The sequence below is a fragment of the Podarcis erhardii genome (assembly GCF_964252035.2).
Source record: "Podarcis erhardii genome assembly, chromosome: 1".
Classification (NCBI taxonomy): Eukaryota; Metazoa; Chordata; class Lepidosauria; order Squamata; family Lacertidae; genus Podarcis; species Podarcis erhardii.
In genome coordinates this window covers 83,242,549-83,258,638 of record NC_138497.1, presented here as the reverse complement: position 1 = coordinate 83,258,638, position 16,090 = coordinate 83,242,549, and positions in this window count along the sequence as shown.

Below are 16,090 nucleotides of genomic sequence, written 5' to 3'. Positions count from 1 at the left end.
TTTCGGCAATCCCCCCAAATGCTCAACAACCCTGGGCAATCCCCCCCCAAAAGCTCAACAACCCTGGGCAATTGCCTCCCATTTTCTTAATTAGGAGTCCCCCCAAATTGGGGGCATCTTATACACAGGAGCGTGTTGGGCATGTTATACACGGTAAAATATGGTATGTCCCCTCCTTCAAAAATGGAGCACATGACAACTTACAGCAATGGCTGTGGCTCATTGGTAGGGCATCTGCTTTGCATGCACAAGGTCACAGGTTCAATCCTCAGCATCACCAGGCAAGGCTAGGAACGGCCCTTGGCTGGAAACTCTGGAGAGCAACTGCCGGTCAGTCATACAATGCTGAGCTAGATGAACCAGCAGTCTGACTCAGTAAGGCAGCTTCCTATGTTCCTAATGATAAAAAACACAGTCATAATAATTCTTAAAGTCAACAAACAAAATTGAACAGCATCATTCAGAATAAACAGGCAACCCAGAGGAACCCATAATGGATCATTGCACCCCCCAAGAATCCTTGCACTGTACAAATAAAGTTCTTCATCCATACAATAATTATGTACTTTTTACTACTTTCTGCATACTAATCTACCAAAGACAGTTCCAGAATGGCAGGGAAGGGGGACAGTATATGTTGGAAGCATCGCCAAGACCCATGTTCAGGAGTGAGGAGATGGGCAGAAGCAGCACAGCGCATTATAGGGCTGTCAGTTACATGTTGCCCCAAAATAGGTAATGCATCAGGAAAAAAGGATGTGGAGTTGCATGTGCTAAATTATATATATACACACACACACACACACACACACACACAAGCACATTTAGTAATAATTATTATGACTTAAACGGAATCACAAATGCAGCTGCTGGTTGGGGCATGGAGAAAGAATAATTCATTTTCAAGGCCAAGGAGAGTCCAGGGTGATATGGGAACATAGACAGGCTTGAAGAAACAGGATAGGCTCTGACTGTTGCTCTGGCCATGGCCTCTGATGAGACAGGATGTGTGTGGAAGAAACAGAAGAACCCTCCACTCCTAGCTCCTTGCCCTCCTTCAACAGCCATTGCCATGGTAGCAAGTTGAATGAGGTGGGACAAGGGAGTGAAATAGGACAGTGATGAGTAAGGGCTTGAACTTGCTATCCTTTATTCCATCAACCTTACCAAGAGCCCTGCTGGATAACACCAGAGGCCCATCTACCCAACATCCCATTTTTCCAACTGGACATGCCTCCAGGAAGCCCCAAGAAGGAGAATCCTCTACTGCTATTGTCCTCCAGCAGCTGCTACTCAGAAGCAAATAGAGAAATAGGATGGCCCATTATTTCCAGCTCAGTCTAGTGTCCTCTTCTTCTGCCATTTGTCCAGTATACTGAGAAGTGGACGACAGCCTTCTTTCTTCCTTTTACTGAGTGATGGCAGTTAACTGGGGTGGGGCAGCAGCATGGCAACAGCACAGCTGAGGTCTCCCCAATAACACTCTCATTCCCCAAGCCAGCTCACCACTACTGCCTGCCCCTTCCCACTGCACAGCCAGATTTGGGTAGGCAGTAGATAGGGACAATAACCTGTGCTAACGAGGTGTTCTCACTTTGGGGAGGGTTTAAAGTAGCAAAATACACAACATTTCATAAATAATTTTAAAAGAAACTCAAATTACAGCACTACTTGGAAGTCCGCTCCACTGAACTCAGCAGTACCTACCTCTAAACAGACACAGAGAGGAGTATGCCATTGGGCATCAACCCAAATCCCCATCACCGCTGCATCTGCACCCCACCCAGGGCAAAAAGCAAGCTAATGAGAAAGCTAGCCAGGCTTACAGGACCACAGACAGCTCTAGGTGAACAACTTGCTCCAGTAAAGGTTAGGAGCAGACTGAGCCTATTTAAGCTCTGCACTCAGTGCAACTTCTCTCAGACTCCACCCACTTGTGAGTAACTCTGGATTCTTAAAGGGGCCATGCCTCTGGCCTGAAGACGAGGACTCCTCCATTGTTCTCTCACCTCCAACTTGTATTGTGCTCCCTTTATTGCTGGACTTGTGATGAGGTTCTGGGGGAAGCATTTGGTTCTTCAGGGGAAGGCGCCCATGAAGGTACTCTGCAGGTACAGGAGATTCTTCTGGGGGTTCATGTTCCTCAGTCTCAGTTGTTCCTCAGTCTCCAGCAGCTGCATCAGAGCTCTGTGCCTGATCTGATCTGAGCTGGAAAGTGTGCAGCCTCTTGGTTGCTGCTAGCCTGAAGCTGCCATGGTGGGGCCACCTTGGGATCCATCAGATTTGGGGCTGGCTCAGCCCCTTCCCACCGCTCTTCTGGAACACTCCTTTGGGACTTTCTGTGGCCTGTCATTGCAAACTTAATAGGTATAACCTTGAATTCTGTGTTGGCAGAATGGCAGTGGTGTCACATTACAGGTAGAAGCCATCAGGACTGGGCAGAGGGACCCTTCTACCCAGTACACACACACCTGCATGCCCAGGACAAAGGGGGGTTGGATTGCAAAGTTGGACTGTTATCCAAAACATATGTACTAGGGAGTAAGCAAAGATGCTTAGGATTACATTGTAAGAAAGCACTGTGAAATTTGTGCTGAATGCACCCTATGCCTTTAAAGCACATTGAAGCACGCATGACCCCTCTAAAAACTCTGGCCACTGCAGGTTGTCAAGAGTTGTCAAGAGTTAATCAAAACTCTGGGAGAAGCAGGGCTAACTTTTTTTCCCTCCATAGACCTAACTGTAGCCTCAAGTGATGGGGAAATTAGACCAGGAAACAGCTTGAGGAAAAGGATTAAGCAATTCCTTCTTCAGCACCACTGCACAAATCAAATTTGAAGATTATTGCACTTATTTTAAAAGTTGTTTCAAAAAGTCAGGAATTCTGATCATGGGTTGCATGCATCATGTATGGACTGGGGCTGAGAGAGAGAAGGAAATCAGTTTGTAAACAAAACAAGGATATTTGAAATAAACCTTAGTGTCATGTTTGGGTAATCCTGAAGATGTCATATTCATTCCCACTACATTGAAAATACAGTTTGCCTTAGGGATGAATCTGTCCTTACTTTAAACTTAGAGGAAGAGGTGGGCAGACTTTAATCACATAAATGGCTTGCAGGAAAGAAAATCTCCCTGCCATTTCTTGTATACTTGGCATCCAAATTGCAAGTGCTAGAAACTGTCATCTGGCACCAAAAATGTCTTGCTGCATGCAGAACATGCTAAGTGACTGCAATGTAGGAGTTCTGTTTTTCAAGCATTTTCAAACCTGAGGGTTACCTCACTTTTGACCCTCCATCCAGCTATTCTTTTTTTAAAAAAAAAATTACGATCACTGTCTATGTGGAAGAGAAATCAGAGGGTTGTTATTTGTTGTTTGTAATACAGCCAAGCATTCTTTCTGACCAATACGTTTCACAATCAAATTACAAATGTGTCTGGAACAAGAGCCGCTTTAAGCTTTCCTTGTGTAAAAATAAATGCCGGCTTTTTATTTAATGATGTAGTACAGCAGAGCCAAAGTGCTATGACTGCCATCTGCTGGACAAGAAATACCCTTCAGATGAAAAACCTCTTTTAAAACGAATCTGTATTTAGCACAATCTGTTAGAGATGTATGTGATCTATCTTGTCCAGAGAGCACGAGTGGCAAAATCCAGACTCACATGATTTGAGAGCACAAAGCACTCTACCCCCATGTCAGCATCCTAGACAAGGCCAATTCATTGCCTCTGAAATGAATGGGAACTTTTTCTGCAATGCAAGTTGCAGGTATGCCTTTGCTGCACATAGATGCAGACTGGAGCCGCAGGAGGGTGAAAGAATTAAAGCCTCCAACCTCCATACTAGGGTCCTGATCTGGATCCCGCCTCCCTCCAGTATTCTCTTTCTTTCTTTCTTTCTTTCTCTCTCACACACCAAAATGCCACAAACATTTTAAGTTTTATTTTGTGTGTGTGCATTCAATATGGGATGTTGCTATTTTAAATATAATGTAAGTCACCTTGAGCACCAGGACCCATCAAACATTTAGTTTTTATTTTCTTGATATTTTTATTATGGAATGTAACAGTTTTAAATATGGCTATAAGTCTCCACAAGCATAGGATGTGGCTAGATGATCTATGTTAAAACACACTCTCTCTCTCAAATTCATAAGGGTTTTTTTTCTGCCAACAGTTCAAGATTGACATGGTAGCGGGATAAAAATAAAATAAACGCACCACTAGGGGGCAGTGAAGGATAAAGAAGAAAGGTGATGGATTATATCACCACAGTCCCTATAGGTGCAGGGCAGGTAAAGAGACGGCTGAGCCAAAGGGACTTTGCAGGCACTGCCGATCAGCTGATGCTCTGCAAGTCCCAGCAATCAGCTGATCACCAGGATTTGCATACTCTGCAAGCCCTAACAATGGGCTGATCATTGGTGCTTGCCCAGCATTGCACGTGGCACTTTGCAAATCCTGATAACCAGATGATAGTTGGGTCTTTGCAGGAGCTGCCAATCAGCTGATGGGTGGAGCCTGCAAACCACTTTGGTTCAGCTGTATCTTCACCTGCCTCACCTCTGATGTCAGAGGGTGTGGCTTGGTCAAATGGCCCAAGTTTACAAAATGCCTGAAGCGAGGATGTGTGAGGATATGTGCATCAAACAAAAGCTCTTCCTTCAAAGCTCTTTCAATTCGCTGGAAAAAAGGGCAAAGTGGTGTTAGTGACCATCAGCCTATGGTCTAAAAATTGTCTCCAGCAGCTACGGTTATCAAATGACATTTTCCTGCTCAGCCCTTCACTAGAACTTAGGCCTTAGTTCTTTCTCGTTTTCTCAATTACAACAACAGCCATGGCATAGGACAGGCCTTTGCTTTTTTTTTTTTAAGATATTTATTAGAGTTTCCAATTTAATACAAAAAGAAAGACAACAAAAAACAAATAATGCTCAAAAAATAACAAAAGTACAAAAATACACAGTTAAAACAAAACAAAACAAATATAATTCCTGTTACTTATTTCCATTACCTTATATCCCGGACCTCCTCTCACCTCCCCCTTTTGTATTCCAGTTCAAATTCTTAATTCAGCAAATCCTTATTGTAACTTATTATAACTTATTTTAACTTGTTACTCATCCTTTGCATTACAGCTGGTAACTGTTATGTAGTGAAGTTTCACCCTGGGCCAGCAGGGGGATACTGTATATAGTTTTCACTCAGGTCTGTTGATAGTTTTCCCTCAGGTCCGCGTCAGTTATTTTAGGCGGGAACTCTGGGCTGTTGTTGTTACAATGTTGACAGCCGGCTGCCTATAAAAGCAGGCCGGCTGAGCTGTTTGCAGTCAGTTCTATTCCAGCTTACGAAATAAAGAGCTACTTGGAGAAATCGCTGTGTCGTCTGCTATGTCAACCCACAACTTAACTCTGGCGACGAAGGTGGGATGGATGGACATCAGAGCACAGCCAGATGCGGCCAGCCTCTGAACTGAGCTGAATCACTGAGCTGAATCACAGAGCGAAATCACTGAGCGAAATCACTGGACAGAACCAATTCAGAGCTGACTGTTCTGGCTAGAGCACTGTGTTCCATCCATCGCCCTTCACGCCGGCATCGGAATCATGGCTTCACTTGTGCCTCTACCGCCGTTTGCGCCAGCCTCTGAATCATGGGATTCCTACCTCGCTCGGTTCGACTGCTACCTCCAAGCCAACGAGCTGACAGCAGTATCAAAGGATCGTAAGCGGGGCCTATTCCTCAGCCTCTGTGGGCCTGAGGTGTTTGAGACGGCCCGAGCATTGGTTGCGCCCGAAGCAGTCCAGGCAACACCATGGGACACGATCCAAGAGAAGCTCCGCAACCACTACGCACCAAAGCCGTCCAAGATTGCTGCCCGCCATGCGTTCTACCACCGGAACCAGGCAGAGGGGGAGTCAATCAACAACTACACCACCGCCCTGCGACAGGCTGCAATGCACTGTGAGTTCCGAGACTTAGACGATGCCCTGATGGATCGAATCGTCTGCGGGGTCCGGGACATCCATCTGCAACGGCGTCTCCTCGCCAAGCCAGACCTCACGCTACAGAAAGCCATTGAGGAGGCTGTGGCCTCAGAAGCTGCTGAACGCTCCGCCCAGGAGATCCGCAAGTCCAGCAGCCCGCGTCTTGCTAGGGAGCCAGTTCCGGTGCATCATGAAGAGGCCAGCAGTGATGAGGCATCCTCCAGTGAAGGCGATGACGTGCACCAGACAAAGCGGGAGCACAGGAAGTTCCAACAGAAGTCCAAGGGCCAACTGGAATGTGCCGGCTGCGGAGGCAACCATTCCCGTGCCAAGTGTCGATTCAGAGACGCCATCTGTAGGAAGTGTTCCAGAAGGGGCCACATCGCTAAGGTCTGCCGATCGGCTCCGTCTGACACCCCCCCTTCATCGACTCGCAAGTCCAAGCCTTCACTCCAGTCTGCCAAGGAAAGTTGTTTCGCTCTCACCAACTGCCGCTGCCCGTCTGGAACCACGATTGGCCAAACCGACTCGCCTACGCGACGCAAGCTGAACGTCACGGTGCTCATTGAAGGAGCTCCATGTGACATGGAGATCGACACCGGGTCTGCCCTGTCCATCGTGTCGTGGAGCACCATCAAAAGACTGGTACCCAGAGTGTCCAAAAGGCAACTCGACTCTCACCGCGTACACCTGAGAGACTACCAGGGAAACGACATTCCCGTGGTAGGCGTTGGCCGGTTCCAGATTGCCTTCAAGGATTTTTCGGGCCTGCTCCGGTTGGTGGTGGTCGAAGGTCAGCGGCCAAGCCTCCTAGGGCTAGACTGGTTTGATGCCCTCGGCCTGGAAGTCACCGGCATCAACTGCATCTCTAACGCAGAGACTGAGGGTCTGGTCAAAGACTTTGCCGAGGTTTTTGACGGCACCTTGGGGCAATATACAGGTACGCCCATCTCCTTTAGCCTTGATCCACAAGTCGCCCCCATCAAGCTAAAGCCACGCCGGGTTCCCTTTGCTCTCAAGGCTAAGGTGGACGAACAACTGGACAAACTGATCGCCCAAGGAGTTTTGGAGCCGGTTGACCACGCCAAGTGGGAAACCCCCATCGTCACGCCTGTCAAGCCAGATGGGTCGGTGAGAATCTGCGCTGACTACAAGTGCACGATCAACAAGGCACTTCAGCAGCACGCTTATCCGGTTCCTGTTGTCCAACACCTGCTGCATTCCCTGGGTGAGGGTAAGGTCTTCGCTAAGCTGGACCTTGCCCAAGCCTATCAACAACTGCCAGTCGATGATGCCACTGCTGAAGCCCAGACGATCGTCACCCACCGGGGGGCATTCCGTTGCCGCCGGTTGCAGTTCGGGGTGAGTGTGGCTCCTGGCATTTTCCAAAGCCTTATGGAGCGTCTCCTGCAAGGGCTTCCGGGCGTGGTACCATATTTTGATGACGTCTTGGTGTCTGCAGACTCACACCAGCAGCTGTTCGAGCGCCTCCGTGCCGTGCTGACCAGGTTCCAAGAGGCCGGGCTCAAGGTAAAGAGGGAGAAGTGCCAGATCGCCGTTCCACAGGTAGAGTTCCTGGGCTATCTTATCGATGCCTCCGGCCTTCACCCGACCACATCCAAGATCCGCGCTATCCAGCAGGCCCCCACCCCAAAGAACAAGACGGAGTTGCAGGCATTCCTGGGGCTGCTGAACTTTTATAACATGTTCCTGCCCCACAAAGCCACAGTGGCTGAGCCTCTTCACCGACTCCTTAGTACAAAGACGCCTTGGGCCTGGGGTCATCGGGAGACGGCGGCCTTCAACGCGGTTAAGGCTCTCCTTTCATCAGACAGTGTGCTGGTACAGTACAGTGAATCCAGGCCGCTGGTCCTTGCCTGCGACGCCTCACCTTTTGGCATCGGTGCTGTCCTTAGTCACCGTTTTCCAGATGGAAGAGAAGCACCACTCGCCTACTTTTCCAGGACACTATCTCTGACGGAACGGAATTACAGCCAGCTCGACAAGGAGGCATTGGCACTTGTGGCTGGAGTGAAGAGGTTCCATGAATACCTCTATGGCAGGACTTTTGACCTCATCACTGACCACAAGCCACTCCTGGGCCTCCTCGCCGGTGATCGTCCAACTCCACCGGTCCTCTCGCCACGCATGCTGCGATGGACTGTTTTCCTGGCTGCCTACCACTACCGGCTCATCCATCGCCCGGGGAAATCGATGGGCCATGCCGACGCCCTCAGCCGTTGCCCTCTTCCAGCATTTGTGGAAGACCCGGCTCCAGCTTCATCGCTCCTTCTGATTGAGGATCTTCCGGCAGCGCCTGTATCAGCTGCCACTGTGGCCTCCGCGTCTGCCCAGGATCGCACCATCAGCCGGGTGCTCAACTGGGTGTGGAGGGGGTGGCCACAAGGGCCTTTTGCATCGGAGTTCCAGCCCTTCGCAACCAGACAACATGAACTCTCAGCTCATCGCGGCTGTCTGCTGTGGGGAGACCGCGTCGTGATTCCCCAGGGACTCCGTCAGCGCGTCCTGGAGGCTCTGCACGTTGGCCACCCGGGAATTGTCAAAATGAAGGCGTTGGCTCGGTGTTACGTCTGGTGGCCTAATATGGACGATGCCATCACTGCCTGGGTGTCCGCCTGTCAAGCGTGCCAAGAGTCGAGGCCTGCACCCCCGGCAGCTAAGGGACACACCTGGGAGACGCCAAAGACACCCTGGTCGAGGGTGCACATTGATCTGGCTGGCCCCTTTCACGGCCGGACCTTTATGGTAGTGGTGGACGCCTATTCCAAATGGCTGGAGGTCGCCCTGATGCCCTCCACCACTACCGAAGCTGTCATCCGGGTGCTGCGAGGCCTGTTTGCAACGCATGGGTGTCCTGATGTCCTTGTCTCTGACAACGGACCACAGTTCACGTCAGGCACGTTTGAGCGGTATCTTTTGGGACTGGGCATCCGCCATGCCCTAACGGCACCCTTTCATCCATCCAGCAACGGGCAAGCGGAAAGAATGGTGCGCTCGGCAAAAGAGGCACTGGCGCGCCTGGACCGGGGAGACTGGCATGAGCGGGTCGCCGAATACTTGTTCGTGCAACACATCACCCCTCATGCGGCCACAGGGAGGAGTCCTGCTGAACTGCTTATGGGCCGCCGCCTCAGGTCACCGCTCGACCGGCTACACCCGGACTTTGCCGTGGCTGAACCACCAGGCTGTGCCAACGCGCCACGGTCATTTGTCCCAGGAAACCAGGTCTTTGCCCGGAACTATGTGGGGGACATTCCTTGGGTGCCAGCCACAGTAGTGGGAGTCACTGGACCTCGCTCGTACCAGGTGGCACTCGAAGACGGACGCTTGTGGCGACGGCACATAGACCAGCTTAGGCGCAGGGTTGGGGACTTGGACACTACCGAGGTGCCCCCAACTGCGCTTGCGGCTCCAGAAGAGACACGTACAGATGGCGAGGCCCCACCTACACCTCCCTCGCAAACTGCCAGCGTGGAGCCGAACCGAGCCGCTTCAGAGGGTCTGCCAGACTTACCACAGACTCAGACCACTCCACTTGCGGAGGCTCCACCCACAGCAGCGGATCCAGGGGAGTTGGTTCCAACGCCATCTAGGGTCGCACCACAGCCTCAGCAAGAACTGTGTGGCCCTCCGGACTTGGCTACCAGTCCCCAGCGGTCTGGCAGAGTTCCCAAGCGCCCAACTTATTTAAAGGACTATGTTGTTGGACAGGTATCACTGTTGGTCTAAGTATGGGAAATGTAACCGATATGCTTTTGTGCCTAATTGAACCATTACGCGTAGTGCTGTATATAAGGAAACCATTACGATTGTAACTAACGCCTTATCTCGGTGGGGAGGGGTGTTATGTAGTGAAGTTTCACCCTGGGCCAGCAGGGGGATACTGTATATAGTTTTCACTCAGGTCTGTTGATAGTTTTCCCTCAGGTCCGCGTCAGTTATTTTAGGCGGGAACTCTGGGCTGTTGTTGTTACAATGTTGACAGCCGGCTGCCTATAAAAGCAGGCCGGCTGAGCTGTTTGCAGTCAGTTCTATTCCAGCTTACGAAATAAAGAGCTACTTGGAGAAATCGCTGTGTCGTCTGCTATGTCAACCCACAACTTAACAGTAACCACTTAATTTCTGTCCAACATCATTCTAACAGTCATTAATTTTACAATATTTCTGTAAATAGTCTTTAAATTTCCTCCAATCCTCTTCCGCCGACTCTTTTCCCTGGTCTCGGATTCTGCCGGTCATTTCTGCCAATCCCATGTAATCGATCATCTTCATCTGCCATTCTTCCAGAGTGGGTAGATCTTGTGTCTTCCAGTATTTTGCGATGAGAATTCTTGCTGCAGTTGTCGCATACATAAGGAAAGTTCTGTCCTTCTTTAGCACCAATTGGCCAACCATGCCTAGGAGAAAGGCCTCTGGTTTTTTCAGGAAGGTATACTTAAATACCTTTTTCATTTCATTATAAATCATTTCCCAGAAAGCCTTAATCCTTGGGCACGTCCACCAAAGGTGAAAGAATGTACCTTCAGTCTCCTTACATTTCCAACATTTGTTATCGGGCAAATGATAGATTTTTGCGAGCTTGACTGGGGTCATGTACCACCTATAAATCATTTTCATAATATTCTCTCGTAAGGCATTATATGCCGTAAATTTCAAACCGGTGGTCCATAACCGTTCCCAGTCAGCAAACATAATATTGTGTCCAACATCTTGTGCCCATTTAATCATAACAGACTTCACCGTTTCATCCTGGGTATTCCATTTCAGCAGCAAATTGTACATCTTTGACAGATTCTTTGTTTTAGGTTCTAACAATTCTGTTTCTAATTTCGATTTTTCCACCTGGAATCCAATTTTTTTGTCCAATTTATAAACCTCCATTATCTGATAATAATGAAGCCAGTCTCGCACTTTACTTTTTAGTTTCTCAAAACTCTGCAATTTCAATTTGTCTCCCTCTTGTTCCAAAATTTCCCAATATTTTGGCCATTTGGACTCCATATTAAGTCTTTTGAAAGCTTTCGCTTCCATTGGTGACAACCACCTTGGGGTTTTATTTTCCAATAAGTCTTTGTATCTTATCCAAACATTAAACAATGCTTTCCTGACAATATGGTTTTTAAATGCTTTATGTATTTTAACCTTGTCGTACCACAAATATGCATGCCACCCAAAAGCATTATCAAATCCTTCTAAGTCCAAAATGTCTGTGTTCTCAAGAAGTAGCCAATCTTTCAACCAGCAAAATGCTGCTGATTCATAGTAAAGTTTAAAGTCTGGCAGGGCAAATCCACCCCTTTCCTTTACATCAGTTAATATCTTAAATTTTATTCTGGGCTTCTTGCCCTGCCAGACAAATCTAGTAATATCTTTCTGCCACTTCTTGAAACAGTCCATCTTGTCCACAATCTGCAATGTTTGAAACAGAAACAACATTCTAGGCAATACATTCATCTTTATAACTGCAATTCGGCCCAACAAGGAAAGCTTCAAATTTGACCATATTTCTAGATCTCTTTTCACTTCTGTCCAACATTTTTCATAATTATCTTTAAATAAGTTCACATTTTTTGCTGTCATATTTATCCCCAAATATTTCACTTTCTTAACCACGGTCAGACCAGTCTCATTCTGAAACCTTTCTTTTTCAATTAATGTTAAGTTTTTCTCTAAAACCTTAGTTTTTAACTTATTCAATTTAAATCCTGCCACTTGACCAAATTCATTAATGAAGTCTAAAACCCTTTTAATACTAGATTCTGGCTCCTGTAGCGTCAAAATTAAGTCATCTGCAAATGCTCTCAGTTTGTACTGTTTGGCTCCGACCTGTATCCCTTTGACCAACTGGTCTTTTCTAATCATACAGTGGTGCCTCGCAAGACGAAATTAATTCGTTCCGCAAGTTTTTTCTTCTTGCGAGTTTTTCGTCTTGCGAAGCACGGTTTCCCATAGGAATGCATTGAAAATCAATTAATGCGTTCCTATGAAGACCGCTTGCCAGGCTGGCAGTGCAGAGAAGGGCTTTTCTCCCCACCGCAAGCCTTCAGAACAGGTACGGGAACAGAGGGGAAGGCGCGCAGTGCTTCTCTTCTGTTCCCGGGGCTTGCGGTGGGAGGAGGGTTTTTCCTCCCCACGCCAACATTCAGAACAGCATTCTGAAAGTTGGCGGTGGGAAGGAAAACCCTCCTCCCACCGCAAGTCTTCAGGACAGCCTTCCGAAGGCTGGCGGCGGGAGGAGGTCTCTCCGCCCCACCTCCAGCCTTCGGAGCAGCCATCCCAAGGCTGGCGGCGGGAGGAGGTCTCTCCACCCCGCCGCCAGCCTTTGGAGCAGCCATCCGAAAGCTGGCGGCGGGAGGAGGTCTCTCCGCCCCACCGCCAGCCTTCGGAGCAGCCATCCCAAGGCTGGCGGCGGGAGGAGGTCTCTCCGCCCCACCGCCAGCCTTCGGAGCAGCCATCCCAAGGCTGGCGGCGGGAGGAGGTCTCTCCGCCCCACCGCCAGCCTTCGGAGCAGCCTTCCCAAGGCTGCCGGTGGGGCGGAGAGACCTCCTCCCGCCGCCAGCCTTCGGAGCAGCCTTCCCAAGGCTGGCGGCGGGAGGGGGTTTCTCCGCCCCACCGCCAGCCTTCGGAGCAGCCATCCCAAGGCTGGCGGCGGGAGGAGGTCTCTCCGCCCCACCGCCAGCCTTCGGGGCAGCCTTCCCAAGGCTGCCGGTGGGGCGGAGAGACCTCCTCCCGCTGCCAGCCTTCGGAGCAGCCTTCCCAAGGCTGGCGGCGGGAGGGGGTTTCTCCGCCCCACCGCCAGCCTTCGGAGGAGGTCCAAGGACAGTGGGGAAGACGCGCTGCGCTTCCCCGCTGTCCCGGAGATTTCCCTATGGGCTTTCGTCTTGCGAAGGAAGCCCATAGGGAAATTCGTTTTGCGAAGCGCCTCCAAAACGGAAAACCCTTTCGTCTAGCGGGTTTTCCGTCTTGCGAGGCGTTCGTCTTGCGGGGCACCACTGTATTCAGCAAAACCTCCAGAACCGATATAAAAAGCAATGGTGAAATTGGGCACCCCTGTTGTGTCCCTTTTTCTATCTTAAATTCTTCCGTAACCACATTATTTACAATTAATTTTGCTTTCTGTTCAGAATACTGTATTTTTCGCCCTATAGGACGCACCGGCCCATAGGACGCACCTAGTTTTCAGGGGGGGGAATAAAGGAAAAAAATATGATCCCCCCCCCCGCAGCTCTGGGAGCAGCGGACAGGCTGCACGCAGCCTGTGCACTACTCCAAGACCTTCTTCCTGCTTTTGCAGGAGGTGGTGTAATTCCCCCACCTCCCACAGAAGCCCACAGGAGCCACGCGTGACTCCTGCGGGCTTTTCGACCAGGAGGGAGAAGGGACTGAAACGGCCAGTCAGTCCCTTCTCCCTCCTTGGGGAAAAGCCTGCTTTCCCCACCGCCAGCCTCAAGCCGGGTTGGAGAGTAGCAGGAAGGCTTCGCACGCCTTCCCACTGCCCCCCATCCTCTGGGGCTGGCCATGGGGGAAGCGCTGCTTTCCCCACCACCAGCCTCCAAGCCGGGTTGGAGAGTAGCAGGAAGGCTTTGCGCGCCTTCCCACTGCCCCCCAGCCTCTGGGGCTGGCCATGAGGGAAGCGCTTCTTTCCCCCACCGCCAGCCTCAAAGAGCAGACTCTCCTGGCTTCAGCAGAAGCAACGCGAAGCCTCCGGAGCGCAGGCTTCGGAGGCTTCGCGTTGCTATCGCTGAAGCCAAGTAGCCTGCATTCGCACACATAAGACGCACACACATTTCCCCTTCATTTTTGGAGGGGGAAAAGTGCGTCTTATAGGGCGAAAAATACGGTATATTGCGCCTATACCGTTTTCAAACCCTTGCCCTACCCCCATCCCCTGTAAATTCTTTTTCATAAAACTCTAAGAAATATTGTCAGAGGCTTTCTCCACGTCCACAAATATCAAAACTGCTTTTGTATTTATATTCACTTCTAATTTTTCCAAGATATCAATTATATTCCTCAAATTGTCAGACAAATGCCTTCCCGGGAGAAAGCCCGCTTGGTCTTTATGAATCTCTTCCATCAATACTTTTTTCAATCTTTTAGCCAAAATACCGGCAAAAATTTTGTAATCCACATTTAATAAGGATATGGGGCGGTAGTTCTTAAGTTGAGTCTTTTCAGTCTCTGTTTTCGGTATAAGCGTAATGTATGCTTCTTTCCACGACTCTGGCGCCCTTTTCCCTTCCAAAATTTCATTGCAGACTTCCTTCAAAGGTTGTATTAAGTACTCCTTCAAAGATTTGTAGTACCTGGAAGTCAGCCCATCCGGTCCTGGAGACTTGCCCAATTGCATACTTTGAATGGCACCTTCTATTTCCTGTTCTGAAATTTTATAGTTCAACATCAATTTACTTTCTTGAGAGATTTTTTGTAATCCATTTGTCTTTAAAAATCGTTCTATATCCATTTCTTTCTGTGGCCCTTGTGAGTATAATTGTTTAAAATACCTCTGGAAACAATTTCTAATCTCAGTTGGGTTGTGTATGTTTTTCCCTTCCACTTCTAGATTTGTAATAGTATTTAATTTTTGTCTTTTTCTCATTTGCCAAGCCAAAAGTTTCCCACACTTATTTGCCGATTCAAAAGTCTTTTGTCTCATTTGTTTAATCTTCCATTCTATTTCTTGATTCATCAATTCCATATATTGTGTTTGATATAATTTTATTTCTCTCAGAATCTCTTGTGACTTTGGAAAGAAGCATACTCTCAATTTCTTTTCCCCTTCTTTTATTTTCTCTAGAATTTTATCTTTTTCTCATTTTGGCTTTTCTTCTTTATTGCATTCTGTTGAATCAGGAACCCTCTCATAACAGCTTTACTTGCGTCCCAGATTATTCTTTTTTCAACATCAGTGTTCATATTTATTTCAAAATAGTCTCTCAAGATTTTTTGGGCCTTTTTGTGAACTTCTTCATCTCTAAATAAGGTGTCATTCATCCTCCATCTAAAGGAACCAGTTGCTATTTGTTTCATTTCCATCCTTACGGCATTATGGTCGGAGCAAGTTTTAGGGCAGATTTCCACTTTCTTTATCTTTGGTGCCATTCCTCTAGTTATCCATATTTGGTCAATTCTAGTCCATGTCATCTTGGCTTCAGAAAAGAAGGTTCCCTCTCTTCCCAGAGGATTCTTTGTTCTCCAAATGTCCACCAAGTCCATATTGTGAGTCATTTCAAAAAAAGTTTTTGGTAGTCTGCCATCTTTGGTGACTACCTGTCTTTGTGCTTTGTCCATGTTTGTAGATACTACTCCATTCATATCCCCCATCAAAATCACGTTCTCATCTAAATAGTCCAATAGAATCTCATGCAACTTCCTAAAAAATTCAGATTTCCCCTCATTTGGTGCATAAATTCCTACAATCAAAAATTTTTCTCCTTGAAACTGAATTTCTATTGCCAATATCTTCCTTGGTCGTCCTTAAAAATTAATTTTGGTAAAAGTCTCTCCTTTGCATATATCACAACTCCTCTTTTTTTTAACTTTGTCCGATGAAATAAACTCTTGTCCCAATCTCTTATTAATAAGTAATTTCCTGTGTTGCCTCATTACATGTGTTTATTGTATACAAATCAAATCCAATTGTTCTTTTTTTAATATATGAAACACACTTCTTCTCTTTCGAGGGGAGTTCAGTCCATTACAATTCCAACTTAGAAGTTGCAGAGCCATGATGGGGTTACTTCGCTTTACCTCCAACTGCTCCAAGTAGTTGCTCTTCTTCTGTCGGTGGTGTCTCTTTCTCTGGACTAGGGAGTCCAAATGGTAGATTTGCTATGCCCAAAATTCCTTTTTCCAGTGTTTTTGGCTCTTCTTCCGATTCTGCTTCTTTCTGAAGATGTTCTCCGTAATCTCTCAAGAACTTGTCTTTGTCATTCACCGTTCTTATTCTTATTTTCCTTTCTTTGTATTTAAACGATAGGCCTTGGGGAAATTCCCACCTAAAAAGTATCTTGTTTCTTCTCAGCAAAACCACGAGATCTCTGTAGTAGGTCCTTATGTCCAAAATGTGTTTTGGGA